This window comes from Octodon degus, unplaced genomic scaffold (assembly GCF_000260255.1).
Source record: "Octodon degus isolate 3935 unplaced genomic scaffold, OctDeg1.0 scaffold00055, whole genome shotgun sequence".
NCBI lineage: Eukaryota > Metazoa > Chordata > Mammalia > Rodentia > Octodontidae > Octodon > Octodon degus.
In genome coordinates this window covers 1,923,960-1,940,147 of record NW_004524631.1, presented here as the reverse complement: position 1 = coordinate 1,940,147, position 16,188 = coordinate 1,923,960, and the positions used below count along the sequence as shown (strand labels likewise).

At 37.2% G+C, this 16,188-nt stretch overlaps 1 protein-coding gene and 1 pseudogene across 8 annotated transcripts in view; both read left to right on the top strand.

The window, feature by feature from the left end:
- The window catches only part of LOC105742480, a 32,686-nt pseudogene extending 21,178 nt beyond the window's left edge, over positions 1 to 11,508 (top strand).
- Positions 1 to 16,188, top strand: part of Nlgn1 (neuroligin 1) — a 908,803-nt gene that overhangs the window by 840,565 nt on the left and 52,050 nt on the right. The window lies entirely within an intron of this gene.

Here is a 16,188-nt window from a genome sequence, read left to right as displayed (position 1 = left end):
ATGCCTGTGTTGTGCTCCAATTAATAAAAGAAGCTATGAATGACTATTAAGAAAGTGGGAAGAGACTGAGACTGACTATCTTAAACCTAAAGAAGAGAATTGGAACAATACTGGAAAACCACGGACTCATACTAAGTTTGGAAACTAGTAGGAACCAACCCATCTGGTGAAGGGTAAAAACAGAACTGTGTACATAGTTTATATCACATCACCGTGATGACAGTAGACAATCTCAGATGAATACATCTCAAATATTCTCAGTCTGTTTGTCATTACACTTAAAACTCAAGCTCAAAAACAGTAGAGTCTAATTAGCCTGACTCAGATACAATGAGTTCTCCATGTCTAGTACAGGGAGCTCACAGGAATGCAGTACTGCCAGTCTGTGTTCAGTGAGCACAAGACACCTTTCCTAAATGAAATTGAGATCGCTATTAGGAAATGTGGCGAGGGAATAAGAAGAAGTAGCATGTCATGTGCATTTATTAATGCCTCACAGTGCCTGTGATCATTACGTACCACAAGTACATGCTAATAAAAAAAAAGGGAAAGGAGGAAATAGAAAGAGATGTCGAAGTTGTAAAACCCACAAATATCCATAATTATAGATAGGAAAATAAATCTTATCATTGTGTGTCTGTATGTGTGCATGTATGTGTGTGTGTGTGTGTTTGCATGTGTGTTTGCACATGGGTGTATTAAAGCACTCTGGTGAAAACTATTTTTTCTGGTACTGGAGATTGAACTGAGCTCCTCCTACCTCTTAGACAAAGACTCTACCTCTTGGCCATACTTTGAACTCCTTTTTATTTACTTTAGAGGATTAGAAAAGTACACACAAAATAACTTACAGTACAAAGATATCTATCTAAAACTGGCATTCTGAATATATATGTAAATTTGAGACAAGTCTGTGAACTATATATTTGTTATTTATTCTGTTTTCATTTCTGCACAAATCATTCTTCCAAATATGATTCTGTTCCATAGATGATCAAATAAGCATTGCACATAACTTTGACACTTATGTTAGTATATAATAATTAGAATCGTGAACACATACTGTGGGAAGCAGTATCCTCAGGATCTGTAAATGCTTATATTTAGGGGTGGATATGAGCCTGGTCTGTTCTAAGCTGCTCCTAGCATTCAGTGACTTGGCGGTGCTGTGAGAATTGATCCAGGCCTGCTGCCTTCCAGGGAACCTCTTCTTAAGTGAAGCAATCTCCTCTGCTTAGAAATTAGCAGCTTACTGATTTTTTGTCCTATGAAAGAGCGTGTTGTAATTTCCAGCCTGCAGACCCATACAAGTTTAGTTGAATGGGGCCCAATTCATAGAGATCAAGTGTAAGAAAAATTTCTAAGTTCTCAGGATGTGGAAAAGGAGAAAGACTATGGAAACATTTCTCAACTCTACATGTTTCCTATCAGGATGACCATCTACTCCCTACTCTCTCCACATGTCTCTGTCTCTCCCTTCCTCTTTTACCTTTCCTCTTATTTCTGTCCTTGAAAATATATACTCCGTACTTGAGAAATTTGGAAAAACTGACCTACATCCACAAGAAAATCCTCTCACCCAACTAAATGAAATCTCAATTCAGGGTTGAAATTTCATTCTTGTGCCCTGCTTCTTTTAAATAGCCATGTCTATTTCCAAATGGAAAGTCTGCTAATGATCCAGTGGGTTGCCAGTGTAGATGGCATCCAATTACCTGCTGCTTGGTGCACAATGGCCTTTGTATCTACCAGCCATGCACCAGGTGATGAAAACAGTGCATCTACTTTATTCCTGAGCATGAGGGTGTTTTTCTTTTAAAAAAAACACCCCTCAAAAATAGTTTTGAAACTCAGAATATTTCAGCCAAAAGGTCAAGAGATTCAGTTGAATTCTATTTTCTTTTTCATGTTAAGCTGCCATTTTTCTACGACATTAGCTGTGGTGTGTGTATGTTTTCATTCTGGGTTCCCTCCATCTACTATTACATTTTGCCTTCAGCTCATAATCTTGCCTGCTTTTCAGAATGTTCATTTTTCCATGGCAACAGGGATGCAAATAAAAAAAAAATTGTGCTATTACTGTAGGAAAGAAGAGAAGCTATGTGTGACTCATAAAAAAATCTGTTATTCAAAAATAAATATCTGTAGCAGTAATAATAAAGACTAACACTCCCTTCTCACCCACAGAAGTTGACAGGAGCTGCGCACACGGTTGGAGGGCAGCATTCACCCTCCATGGCTAAGGCCACTTTTTGGTCAAGTAAACCACCCTTATTTTTGTTAAAAGTTTTGAATTATTTTTGTATGAGGATGAAATCCTCCCTATACAATTTGTTTTGACACAGTTGAACTTGTCACTGAGAAGTGCCTCACCAGAACAGATATGTCTGTGTGACATCTTTGCTTACTGAAGCGCACACTTAAACTCTCCCCTGTGATTATTGTAGTTTTTGGTCATTTTCACCCACCATCTCACATCCCTGACACTAACAGATATCCCCTAATGCTTCAGTGACCAAGACCAGAGGACAAATTTTCCTTTCCTGTGCTATCTAGCAAAGGTTACTATCCCGGTTGTTACTGAGGATTCGCTTCAGTGAAAAATGCTTAAAATTCTTTCTGGAAGGACCACCTTGAAGTAGCACAGAATGAGGAAAATACATTCATTACTTCTGTGAAACAGAGACATTTACCCTTCTGGATTGGCTGCTTGTACGTCTGTTCTTGCACTGCGTGAGGTAGATGGTTTTCAAAGAAAATGAAGTCATGGGAAACATGCTGTCCTGAGGATTTTTCTCAGGACTTCCTTCTCCTGCCCAGGCACTGCGGCTCCATCACCACACATGCTGTTTCAGGTGAAGAAGGAAGATACAGAGCTGGTACATGCTAGACCCCCAAAGACATGAAGCATGGGAGAAAAAAACATCAGAGAACTGCCCCCCCCCCCGCCCCTGCTGCCTGCCTGGCATGACCCACATAAGTTGCTCTTTACAGGAATATTGCCTAAGAGCTGTGGAATCATAGCTCGTGAGGCAGGTCTTTGTGAAAGAGGTAGAGTTTTCCCTAAGGTGAATTTCTATAGAATGTCTAGATTTGTAGGGAAGACCTATGGCTATGTTTTTTATTAGAAACGTGCTCCAATCATTCTTTATGAGAGAAAATATGATTTCCATAGCAACACAAAACAGATTTCCAGAGCAGATATTATAATTTGATTCAGATAATATAGAACTTCTGTGGAGACATTATTTTTAAAATTGTAATGATTGCAATGACATTTTTCTAGTAGAATTGATATTAACATTTTTAAAAAAGAAATTCGAATTAAAACCACAATATTTACATGTTTGTACTAAACATAATAGACAACAGAGCTGTATCGACATAAGTATAATTAATAAATGGTGATTTTACTGAAATATGGGTCAATTATCTAAATCCTTAATTTTTTATAGAAGCAGAGTTTTTGTTGTCTTTACCTTTTTAAAAATAAAGTAGACTTTTGATAACCTCTAATAACAGAGTAGTTGTGTTGTTCTTTATGGACAATGAATCAGAATTATTTTATTATTCTACAACACTCTAGGCATGTTTTCAAAGGAGGAAATGTTATTTGCATATTAAAATTTTAACTTAGAATTTAATTAAGCAAGACATAGATAAATTGTATTTCCACCGATGTAAAGACATCTATATACAACACGCCAGCTTATCAGTCACTGGATTAGTACCCAAAATAAACTCATTCATGAGTGGTTACTGAAGACCTGTATGTGCTCTCGATGGAGTGTGTCAAGTTTCAGCTGGTATTTGCTTGACTAAACATAGATTCATTTAATAATGAAGTTTGGTGTGAAAGCCCTGAAACAGCATAAGCATGTTTGCTTCATGCAGCAGCAGAGAGGTAATCTGATTAGCAGGATTTATATCTATGCATGGTAAATTATAGAAGATTGTGGTGTTTCCATGGCTAATGTTGTGGAAAAGCTTCACAGATGAAAACTTTGGTTGTCAATACAGATGCTCTTTCATCTCAAGACAGCTTCGCGCATTGCCTACCACAACATTCCAATTTTTGAATTCCTAGGCAGGAAAATATTAAAATGCATATTAACTAAATTTTAAACAAGCTTTTTTAAGGTTCTACCTGTATATCCTTTTGGATTACTCCTTTCCAGATATCATATCCTAGTCTTTGGGGGTTTATTAAAGAAGGATTTAAATGTGATAGCCAGAATGAGTTGGCAGAAACAGAACTTAGAAAACTAGCCACATGTTCACAGGGTTATGAAGTCTCTTATTGAGAAATGATATAATTGTATTTAACACAAAATGGTTAGCAAACTATTATGACATTTTAATGGGATTAATTTAAATGGGATTCAAATTTTTTGAAAATGTTGTATGCTCAACAAATGTATCAAATGATGTGAAAATATAATTGTGGTAATTCTAACCTTAAGAATCCACAATTTTCCTCTTAAGAAAACTAAAATATTCATAACAAAGCACTTGAAGATTTAACATTGATTTAGTCATATTCCTTTTTTTAGCATACAATTAGCTTGAGGTTAAAACTAAATATTTAACATTTTCTCTTTCAAAAATAAAATGGAGATATTTAGAATTTCCCATAACAACTACAACACTTGTCTCAAAATAAGTCTACAACTCTCAAATTTAATTAAGAGAATGTTTTAATTTCCATTAACATTTAAAATAAAAGTACTTCCATTTTTATTGTGCTTAATGTAGCAAGTTTTTAACTCTTCAGGACTTTTAAATGTTCTCATAATTACAAGACTTACACAGTGGCTTGCTTCTTTCATACTTCCTTTTAAATTGTGCTAATAATATAGACATTAGTAAATTAAACTTTATAATAGCAAATAAGTAACGTGTCATCTCTGGATATGTGTGGGCTGTGTCTATGTAAAGAAAAACTTAGCTACATAACAAAGATGTGTAGATTTTTAATCATGAAATAAAATGGCAATTAAATTCTAAAGATTAAATGTATGCTTTAATTTTAATATGCTTCTGCACTATATTCTACAGACTCTGCTTTTTCATCCAAGATATTTCAGACTGCCAAAAGTCAATCTTGGAGTTCTAGTGGGGTTTAAGGAGATAATGATAAATAAAGTACTTCAGTTCTGTTCCTGATATCCAGTTGCCAATATGTCAGCCATTAGCATTTTCATTAAATGTTGTAATCAACATAGTTATACTTCATATAAAAATTAGGTGATTAGTTTGGTAACTCTAGAACCCCAGAAATAAAGGGAGCAAGTGAGAAAATACCTTAGTCATTGATGTCCAACTGAATTCCACTAATTATTCTAGATATGACAATAATATTTGTTTCCAGCCAAAAATAAGTATTTGGGAACTGACATCAAATCAAGAAAATGCAGCAATCACTCTCCCAGTAATCCAGATAATCTTCAGAGCAAGGGACCTCCTAAGACCCTGAAGAGGCCATGTGATCTTAGCCCATTTGGTTGCCTTTGCCTGTGCAGCGGCAAGACAGAAATCAGACAAACCTGCCAGTGTGACAGGCGGACCTCTAAGGACCTACACAGGCATGCCTTGCCGATCCTGGTAACATAATTTCAGACAACGGCTGCACTTCCCTTAGTAAATAGAACTCTGTTGACCTGTGGGGAAAGAGCTCCAGAAGCAAAGTCAAACCATATGCTCATATCCTTGTGAAACAAATAATCTCTCAAAATCAAGATTATGCCTTTGTTTACCCAGCAACACCATAACAGGAGAGCAAAAAAATTAATTATTGAGCAACACGAGCCTCCTAGTATGTCTGGTAAGAAACCCAAATACAAAATCCTTCATACTTGCCCTATTTCCCTTTTTCCATACTCTAGTCAGGGTTACAACATAATCTTATACATAAGTCAAAGGCCCTTGATGGGAAAATAATCCAGTACTGACTAAAAGACTGTCAGTTGTAGGTTTTATGTGAGAAGTAAAAGGATACTAAAAGTCCTCTTTTGCCTTCCTCTTGTTCCAGGATGTTGATGTTTGTAAATGATATTGTGTTTGTGCGTCAAGATTTTGTACCTTGGAAAAACTAACTGGATTCCAGGAAAAAATAGCAAACAGTAAATAGAATTGTGTGTGCGTGTGTGTGTGTGTTGGAGCCTGGTATATTGGTATTTACAGACAGAAAGACATAGGGACTGTGTGAGGACTCTGCATTACTTTGTTGAGCTCATCCAGGAAGAAGAAGGAAAACTTTGAGGACAATGCTAATGATAAGCAATAACAAATACCGGGTCAGTGTACCCCCCTTGTATTTGATGGTGCAATGTCTCTGCCTAAACCCCAGTCAGGATGAGCCCTAACAGGCTCTGTTGCTACAGGCGCAGGGCCGGCATACAGTTGGCACCCAGTATGCCTGTGTCTAATAAACGCATCAGTGCTAGGATACACCCAGAATGCAAATCTCTTCCCAGATCAATTATAAATAAAGTGAATGCATTTTTTTTTCTCACAGCAAAGCTGACTCCTATTGTCTTGCCAAATGAAGTATGTGAGTTAATGGATTTTATGACAGTACAGATGTATATGGTTGCTCCACATATAGATGCCACAGGCTAAGAGATGTTTTCTATAAAGATGCTTTTTCACGCTAGAATATTTTTCTTATCCTTTTCCCCAAATAAGACAAATTGTTCCCAAAGATATTTGCTTTTGCTTTTTCAGTTATTAATAATTCTTGGTTCGTGTATCTTGCTGCCTCCACTAACAATAATCTTATTCTTCTTTGAACCTCTCAAGCCTTCAAACACAGATACTTGCACATTCTAGGCCTCCAGTAAAAGTTGAATTAATATTCTTTTAGAGATGTGAAAAGGAATTTTCCTTAATTCAAATATATGCAAACTAGAACTGCTTGCCAAATCTTAATTGGTAAATAATGCAAACCCTGCATGTGTTTGCTTTGCTTTCTTTTAATACTGCCTATATTTTTCAAATCCCTCGCTACATTATAAAACAAAGCTTTAGTAAACAGCCAATCAATTCATTTTAGCACAGATTTCTTATGAATGCCTTTTGGTGACATGAATAAATGATACAAAAGGGCATCTGCTCCCCATTACTTCCAGATCATGGAAATATTATTCATTTTCAATTCTGTGTTTCCTGCATGGCCAAGCAAAGGAAAGGTGCAGACTGACATTGCATTCTCATTCCAAATAGGTAATAATCTGTGGGAGGGGAGGAGAGATCAGTGAATTAGGTCAAGTCAAACTTTCTTTTAGCAAAAGTTGTGCCAAAGATATAAAGCTAAGAGCAGGGGTGGAAGTGTTCTCATTTCCTACCATAGTTTAACAGTGAGTATATTCAGACATGAGGATGATAAAATAGTTGGCTATCCAAATGATAGGTATAGGTAGGTGAGTCACCACTACTGTAGCTTACATGACCTGATTTCAAATGCCCAAATTAACACCAAGCAGCATTACTTTAGAGAGCTACGTCTAGTAACAGAGACAGTGTGAGCTCACATAGGAAGTTACCTAACCATCTCTAATACTGCCCACCCTTAGCTGGCCTTAAGTGGCCAGCATTTACAACTCACATTCTATCTACATGTTATACTATTATTACAGGATAATGGCATTAGAGAGCAGGAAGGGACTCGTAGTCTATAAACTGGTAGGACCCACAAAGTGAGCATAATGCATAGACCCTTGATGCAATCAGGAAAGGCCCAAAGGAAACTATCAGCTGGCCTAAAAGGAGTGAATGCTCATCTTTCTTTTATTGTGCATGCAGAGAGGTTTTTAGTATCTATGTAGCAAAGAATAATGTGTGTGTCCAAACTTAGTGATATAATCAGGTAGCAATTAGCAACTGCTCCTTTTGTTTTGATTTGTTCAGTTCCTCCCTCCGTTATTCTGTCTGGCTGTACCATTACTTTATTTTTGTTTTCTTATTATAATCTTTAGTGCTATGTATTATGTGTACCTCAAATCAGTATATGGTTTGCAGTTCTTAAATTATTATTTTTAAGTTTTCAAATATATTAATACTATTTTCACATGTGCAGTGGTATCTGTGCCATGTTGCTATTGATTTATTTTCCATTCTGCAACTTGAGGTGTTTGAATCTGGGTATTGAGAAATGTAGTACACATTTGTCTCTTTTTTCTTCCTCAGTAAAGGTAGGCATTTTGCTCATAGACTTTTGGTTGCCATTGGTTTCTATGTAATGATTCCCCCACGGGCAATAACATCGTCTTCTGTCATAACATATCAGAATGGGACCCTCTCATTGAATACCTTCATGATACAGGAAGGACCAACCCAGCAGCCAAAAGGCTAGGAGTTGGTAGGTTTGTATCCCACAGCAGGATTGGATAAAGAAGTTGTAACAAATGTCCAGCGGGAGCAAATACTCGTGACAAAGAAATCATTTTTGAAAAACAAAAAATCATTCATCCCATGTTTTCTATAAGTTTTCTTCACCATATAATGACAAGTGTATTCCTGCAGATAAATCATTAATAAAACAGTTAAATGAGAAAGATGTTTATTAGTCTAGACATGCATTGCCAAGCTAAAGAAAAGACCACGCTCGCCACATGGGGATCTGGCCACTGCCTACTCTGGTGTGTGGTTAGCTTCCTCCCTTCATCTCTTAGAGCCCTAATATAGATCGCAGTGTCCTGGCACTGTCGTATTCTTTTTCTTTCTAAACATAGTCAAAGCGTGTCTGTTTTAAGAAGTTTCTGTTTCCCTTCATGAAATGTTCTCCACCAAGATCATTGCCTAGTAAATTCTCCATTAATATTAATATCTGAACTCAAGTGCTACTTCTATATGATTCCCGTTAATGACATCCTCTACCCCAATCCGTACAGACTAACATCAGTTTTTATCTGTCACATCCTCTTACTTGAAAACCTTTCATATCACTTATTACTAACTGAACTCATCTAATTTATTTTCTCATTTATTTCTTGCATATTTCTCTCTCCCCATGAGGGAAGAACAGGGGATCAAAACCCTTGACTATATTGCTCTCTGTTGTAGTTCTAACATCTGGAGGTATCCTGGCACACAAGAGATATGCAACAATATTTGTGGAATACATCAATATGCCCGAAAAGGCTCCATTAATGGATGCAATTAATGACAGCAAAAGTGAATGGGCAGATTAGGAGACCCATTGTATTTTTTCCATAATGACTAGATTGGCTAAGATCCTAAAATGTCACAGAATTTAGAAGCTACAAAAAATCTGGAATTCCAAAAAATAAAAAATAAATAAGCTGTGCTACCTCTCTGCTAATAATTAACAGGGATAGATCCGGTCTTTCTCCTGCTTTAATCTCCCTGCCAACCCTCCACCCAGTGCCTGGGAATCTGAATTGGTTCATCTTTCTAAAATGGGCCCTTTGGTTTTGTTTTCTTTTGCAGCACAGGAGATTAAGCCCGGGCTTGTCACAATGAGCCACCCTCTCATCCCTTTTCATATTTAGTGTTGAGGAAGGCAATCATTAAGTTGCCCATCCTGGACTTGATCTTGCAGTCTTTGTGCCGCAGACTCCCAAGTGTTACGATTACAGGCATGTACCACCACCCCACCACCCAGATACACATGCCGTATTTTTCAGTAGAGAGATATATTCATTTTCTGTTTCTTGTCTAACAATTCTCTACAAATGCAGTGTATTTAAACAACTCAAAGCTGGTTTTTTACAGTTATGTGTCGGAGTCTGGTACAGGACTCACCAGAGTAAAGATGTCAGCCAGATTGTGCTTCCCTACAGAGGCTCTAAAGAGAACCCCTTTCCTTTCATTCCTGCAAAAACCAAATACACTAAAAAATAAATAAATAAAATAATATGTTGGAGTATGATGCCATTTGAGCTATAGGCAACTTTTTTAGTATTAAAAAATTCCATGGAAATAGTTGTTTATATCCATAGTCACTGATTGTTAAAAGATAATTGTTGAAAAGTTAAAACTACAACTATCATAGCAATTTAAGATATATTTACATCAAAAATTTTATTTAGATTATTACCTAATAAATGAACCATAATTCTAAAACTAGTTCAAAGGACTCTATGAAGAATACACATTTTGAATCAATCAATAAAGTAATGCTGGAGTCACTGTGCTGATATAGCACAAAACTTTAATGTCCTATGTGTACCTAAGAGACTAAACCCTGGAGTAGCTTTTTCTACTGGAAAGAAATCTGCTAGTTATAATGTAACCTTGTTGTCTGCACTATGCATTCTCATAGACACTTTTTCAGTGCTGGGGATCAAACCCAGGCCCTTTTACATGCTAGGCAAACAGTCTGTTGCTGAGCTACACCTTAATTCCTGCTAGGCACTTTTTTAAATCCATGGAAGAACTTTTAAAGTAATGACATTAAAAAGAAGTACATTTTCTCCCACGTTTTGGATAAATTTCTAGCATTTGAAATTGAAACTAACAGATGTACAGAATTAAAGTTATAAATGTTTTAGACGCCTTCCAACTGTAGCCTGAGCATCCCAGCTACTTTCCAGCTCAGCCAGGTCACCCGGGCAACCAGAGATCCAGCCAATCAGCATCCCGGAGGCTGCACCCCGGAGGCGCTCTGCGGAAGCCATGGTGGCCATCAGAAAAGCACTCATCATGTGCTGGCTCACTCAGAGAAGAAGTCCTTCAACCTAGCCATGAAGGAGGGTGCCGTGGAGGCTCTGAAGAGGAAAGGATGGGAGGTGGTAGAGTCTGACCCCTACGCCCTGAGTTTTCGATCCCCTCATTTCCAGAAAGGACATCACAGGTGCATTAAAGGACCCTGAGAACTTTCAGTATCTGGCCGAGACTGCTCTAGTTTATAAAGAAAGCCGCCTGAGCCCGGATACTGTGGCTGAGCAAAAGAAGGTGGAAGCTGCAGACTTTGTGATATTTTAGTTTCCACTGTAGTAGTTTGGTGTCCCCGCCATTCTGAAAGGCTGATTCGATCGAGTGCTCGCAGGAGGCTTCGCCTACACCTATGAGGCCATGTGTGACAAGGGGCCTTTCCAGAATAAAAAGGCTGTGCTTTCCATCACCACTGGTGGCAGTGGCTCCATGTACTTACTCCAGGGTGTCTGTGGGGACGTGAACATCATTCTCTGGCCAATTCAGAGTGGTATGCATTTTTGTGGTTTTCAAATCTTAGAACTTCAATTGATATACAGCATTGGGCACACTCCACCAGATGTTCAAACTTAAACCCTAGAAGGATGGAAGAAATGCCTGGAGAATACTTGGGATGAGACACCACTGTATTTTGTTCCAAGAAGCCTCTTTAACTTAAACTTTCAGGCATGATTCTTACTGAAAAAGAAGATACAAGATGAAAAGAAAAACAAAAAATTTGATCTTTCTGTAGGCCATCATTTGGGCAATCATTTTAGCACACAGTCTAATCTAGGTATCTTTTCAGCTTCCTTGACTTGTTTGGAAGCATTCTTCCCCCTCAAGAAATGAATAGTGGGCTAGGGAGATAGTTCAGCAGCCTAAGTACCTGCCTGGCAACACAAGGTCCCAAATTCGAGCCCTTGGACCATAAATGAATAAATAAATAAATAAATAATAAAAGAAATGAACAGAAAGAAAAAAGTTATACATGTTTTTAAGATTATAATTCATTGGTATTTGTAATGACTAATAGAGTTTGTTTCCCTTGGATGTAAGATTACAGATGATGCACTAGTTTTATAATGCTATTTTATCTAAAATTTACTATTACTCTTAAGCAGCATTTTTTCTCATGTGAATGTAAATGTGAGCTATTATTTTAATCATTTTAACAATAAATTACTTAAGTCAATGTTATTGAAAGATTTTCAATTTATTCTGAGAATTGTTATGTTACTCTAATTTTGTTTGTAGTTTTACCAATTGTAGAAAGTTTACAAAGAAATGTTAGCAACAGAACCTCAATCTTACGTCAGAAATGATTTTTTTTTATTTCTGAAATTTAAATATCTCTACTAATTTCATTGTCTTCAAAATCAGGATTTGGCATGTGTCAAGTTTCTAAATTATATAGTAATTTACCTGACTTTGCAGTAGTTTTTCTGAAATGTTTTAGTAAATTATTATGAGAATATTTTATAGAAACAATTATTCTTGATTGCTTAGCCTGCTTTGCCCATGTAAGAATAGTGTTTTCTAGTCAAAGTGTTAAAAAGCACTTTCCATATTTATGGCCCACATTTTAACACCATTTTCTGAAATTATGCTTGCTCTTTAAAAACAGACCCATCCACCAGTCCTCTTGCTGCCTGTTTTGATTGTCTAAGAAGGCAAACCCAAAATCTTCTACTATTTAGACTTTAGCATGCTTTCTGCATTGTTTGTATGCCTTTTTGTTTTGCTTATTTTTCAAAGAATAACAATAACTTGCTTACAGTATAAGATGAAAAAGTCCTATGAATGTTTAAATTTTTAATAATTACAGAAAATGACTCATTGACATTAAATACCCTCAGAATTCCACTTTCACTCAGAATATACATGTCCCACCTCTTGGGCCACTTTTGGATGCAGTTCAGGAAGTTCATTTATTCTGTCTTCTGTTTTGCTAGTGTGGCTGCCTCAATGCCCTGAATCGATCCCAAACCATCACTTTTCATGTTCATTTGAATTTGGAAGAGCCAGAAGTGTCCAGGTAGAATATGAAGTGAGGAAGGTCAATGGGGGCACACTGCAACATTGGCACATCTGTCTCCTCAGTGAACGGTGGCATTTGGCAGCAGCATTCACCAGACTTTTGATCCTATCTCATAAGGACATTCATAGAAGAGTATTTCCAGAAATGCTGCAGAAAGTGGCAATTAACTATGGCATAAGTGGGTCAAACAGTGAGGACGTGTTATAAAGGGTATTTGTGACAATGTTTCTTTTCTTATAATGACTTTTAATTTAAATGTTTGCTATGGTATTTGATCACATGTTATATACTTAGAACTCACATCAGCTACATACATTGAAGCGAACTCAAAATAAAGTGGCTCTTAAATTATATGACTATAAATTCTCAAGTAAAACAAATTCATGGTCAGTAAGTGAATCTGTCATCAGTGACCCCAGCCATCTGTCATCCTAGCCTGAATACTTCTTCTTCTTTTTTTTTTTTTTTTGAACCAGGGATTGAACTCAGGCCCTTGCACTTGCCAAAGAAGTGCTTATTCCACTGAGCCATCTCCCCGGCCCAAGATGGAATTTAATTCTTTTCTTTTTTTTTTTAAAGAACCAGGGATTGAACTCAGGCCCTTGTGCTTGCTAGGGAAGCCCTTATTCCACTGAGCCACCTCCTCGGCCCCCTGAATACTTCTTAAGGCCATCTAATTGTCAGTTTTCTGAAAATTTAACCAAAGATATGTGCTTATGTTTTGTCTAATACTTATGTGCAAAATACAATATTGTTGCATGCATTATTGCTAACTAGAGTAAAAATCGGGGAAAAAAATAAAAAAACGCATAGTTATGGACAATGAAATTTCTGCAACACTCATTTAACTATTTAAACAATTAGCAAGCTGGGAGATAGCTCAGTGATCTAAGTGCCTGCCTAGCAAGTGCAAGGACTTGGGTTCAATCAGGGCCTGCATGGGTGATACTGCACCCCATGCAGGCCCTGAAACTGGGCATGGCAGTGCATGCCTGTAATCTAGGGGAGGCTAAGACAGGAGGATCACTAGGAGTGTGAGCTGTGTAGCCAGAACCTGTACCAAATAAATAAATAAGAGAGATTTATAAAACAGCAACAACAACAAGTAGAACTGCTATGGAAGTGACAGGAAGTTCAATCTAAAGTCAAGACCACTTACAGTCCCACATGCTATTAACTAGCAGTTTTCCCTTGTTGAGTTACTTAAACGCTGACCTTCATATTATGACGATAGTTCAAGGCTAGTCTGAGGCCTTACACCCTGAGCATGCTTGATCTTGTCCGGCTTAATACAAAATATCTCTTTAACTACTTTTAGTTCAAATGTAAGGATTTTACGATATTTTGTGGTTTATATTTCTATTTTTGTAACATTTACTTCTTAACCTAAAGCATACATGATATTCAGACTTAACTATTAAAATACAACCCTCTATTTCAGACACTGAAAGAAAGCTTTTTGGAGAAATAGTTAAGCAAAGTACTACTTTCTGTCTAATAAAAAACAGGAAAGGAGGGGAACCTGTGAAAAAGATTCAAAACAGAAGCGCTGACTTAAAATTGTATCTCCTGACTATTATTGAACAGGTGCAAGAAACATTTTCCTTCATTTGGAGTTTTGGGGATTATTTGCATATTAGGAATAGTAAACTTAGCTAATCCATCATGAGATAAATTATTTATTTTGTACTGAAAAAATTTTGGTTTAGGCAGAGGGAAGCTATTTGAACTGTGATTGCCGCCTTTAATATGCCTGTAATGGTGACCCATGGTCTCCAACTTCAGTGATCCACAATGACATTTGGACACATGCAAGAAATTAGCAGCTAATTGAAGTGAAGGAGTCAGTAAAACATCACAGTGAATGTAGGTCACAGAAAAGCGTGGAAACTTAATAGCGTGTAACCCACGAATATACCTGCAGACAGTAAAGGAAACTATCGGGGTACTCCCCACTAGTTCCAAATAAAACTGTGTTTTTATCCTTTTTACTGCCACTTCCCAGGGTGACAGCCTTGCTCCCTCCATACCTTTTGCCCTTTTAAACCTTCTCACCCCACAGAGCCAAGTGACTTTGTGTTTGCTCCCTCTTAAATGGTTAAATCCCCTTACTATTCACAGGAGGAAAAATGTGACCCAGTGGAGACTTGTGACAACCCCAATTGAGAGTTTTCAGCAGTATGGAGATTAGAAATCCAATTTTACTGGATTTCCAATCCACTTTCAATTGGATTACTGTGTTCGTTAATAATTCCTGTTAAATTCTGCCCTTTCCAGATTTGGGTATCTGATTATTTTGCTGAGCTGAGCCCAGAGTCCGTCTCCTCCCATTCGTGCTTTAGCACCACTTTCTAAATACCCAGTCATCAGAAAAGGGTTTTCATCTAAAATAAAAGAAGTCTTCACAGAACCCATGAGAAAGATCAGTAGAGAGGCACGGGGATCCCACAGCACAACACCCAGGAAGGCGGGACTCAGTGATGCCCTGTCAGTAGGATGAATCTGCTCAGGCTTTGTAAACCTACAATTATTTCCTTCATTCTTTCAAATAGCCTTTGAATGTATCCGTGTACCATAAAGTATGTAAAATCTGGAGGATTCAAGCAATTCTTTCATCTGCCTTTTAATTTATCTCATAGAAGTACCTCTCCTTGGAATAGAAAGCCTGAATGAAGTGTGAAATTATGGAAGAAAAGCAGCTATCTGCAGAGGGACTGAAACTCTAGGCATTCAACCAAAAGCTACTTTCTGTGCCGCAGTCCTTTCTATATCTGCATTATTTGCAACTGAAGTTTTAAACAGGACATTTTATATGTCAGGTTGTAGTAACAGGACAGCCCAGAGAACATGGAAGTCACAATCTGTCATGTGTATTTGATGAATGTCACATATCTTTTTCCATCTCAAAATACCTTTCCCATTGACCTGTCAATTACCTGAGTCACATCATCAGTGGCATCGTACCTGCTATGTCATTGTCTACTGAAAGCCTTATTGTAATGGACAAATGCGAGTTTCTCAGAAACAACATTTTAAGAAGTTTGCCTCTGTATTCATTTTTAGGGCCTCCATAACAAAATGCCTAAATTCTGGTTGTGTCAAACTATGAAACTTTTTTCTTTAATAGTTTGGAACTTAGAAGTTCAAAACTCAGTTACTGTCAGGCCATATTTCTTGAATAGCTTTTATATAATAATCTTTTCTAGTTTCTTCTGGGTTCTGGTAGCCTCAGGGTTTCTTTGTCTTGTAGTCACATAATTCCAGTCTCTGCTTCTGATGTCACACAGTGTTCTCCTCTTCTCAATCTGTGTCTTTTTTCCTATTTTTATAAAACCATAGTCAAGTTAAATTTAGGATCTAGCACATTTCAGCCTAATCTCATGCTAATTAATTATGTCTGCAATGACCCTATTTCCACAACAGTTTATTGTAAAACAATAAATTACCTTAGTCAAGTCTGACATGACATTTCACAGACAGAGTGGCTCATA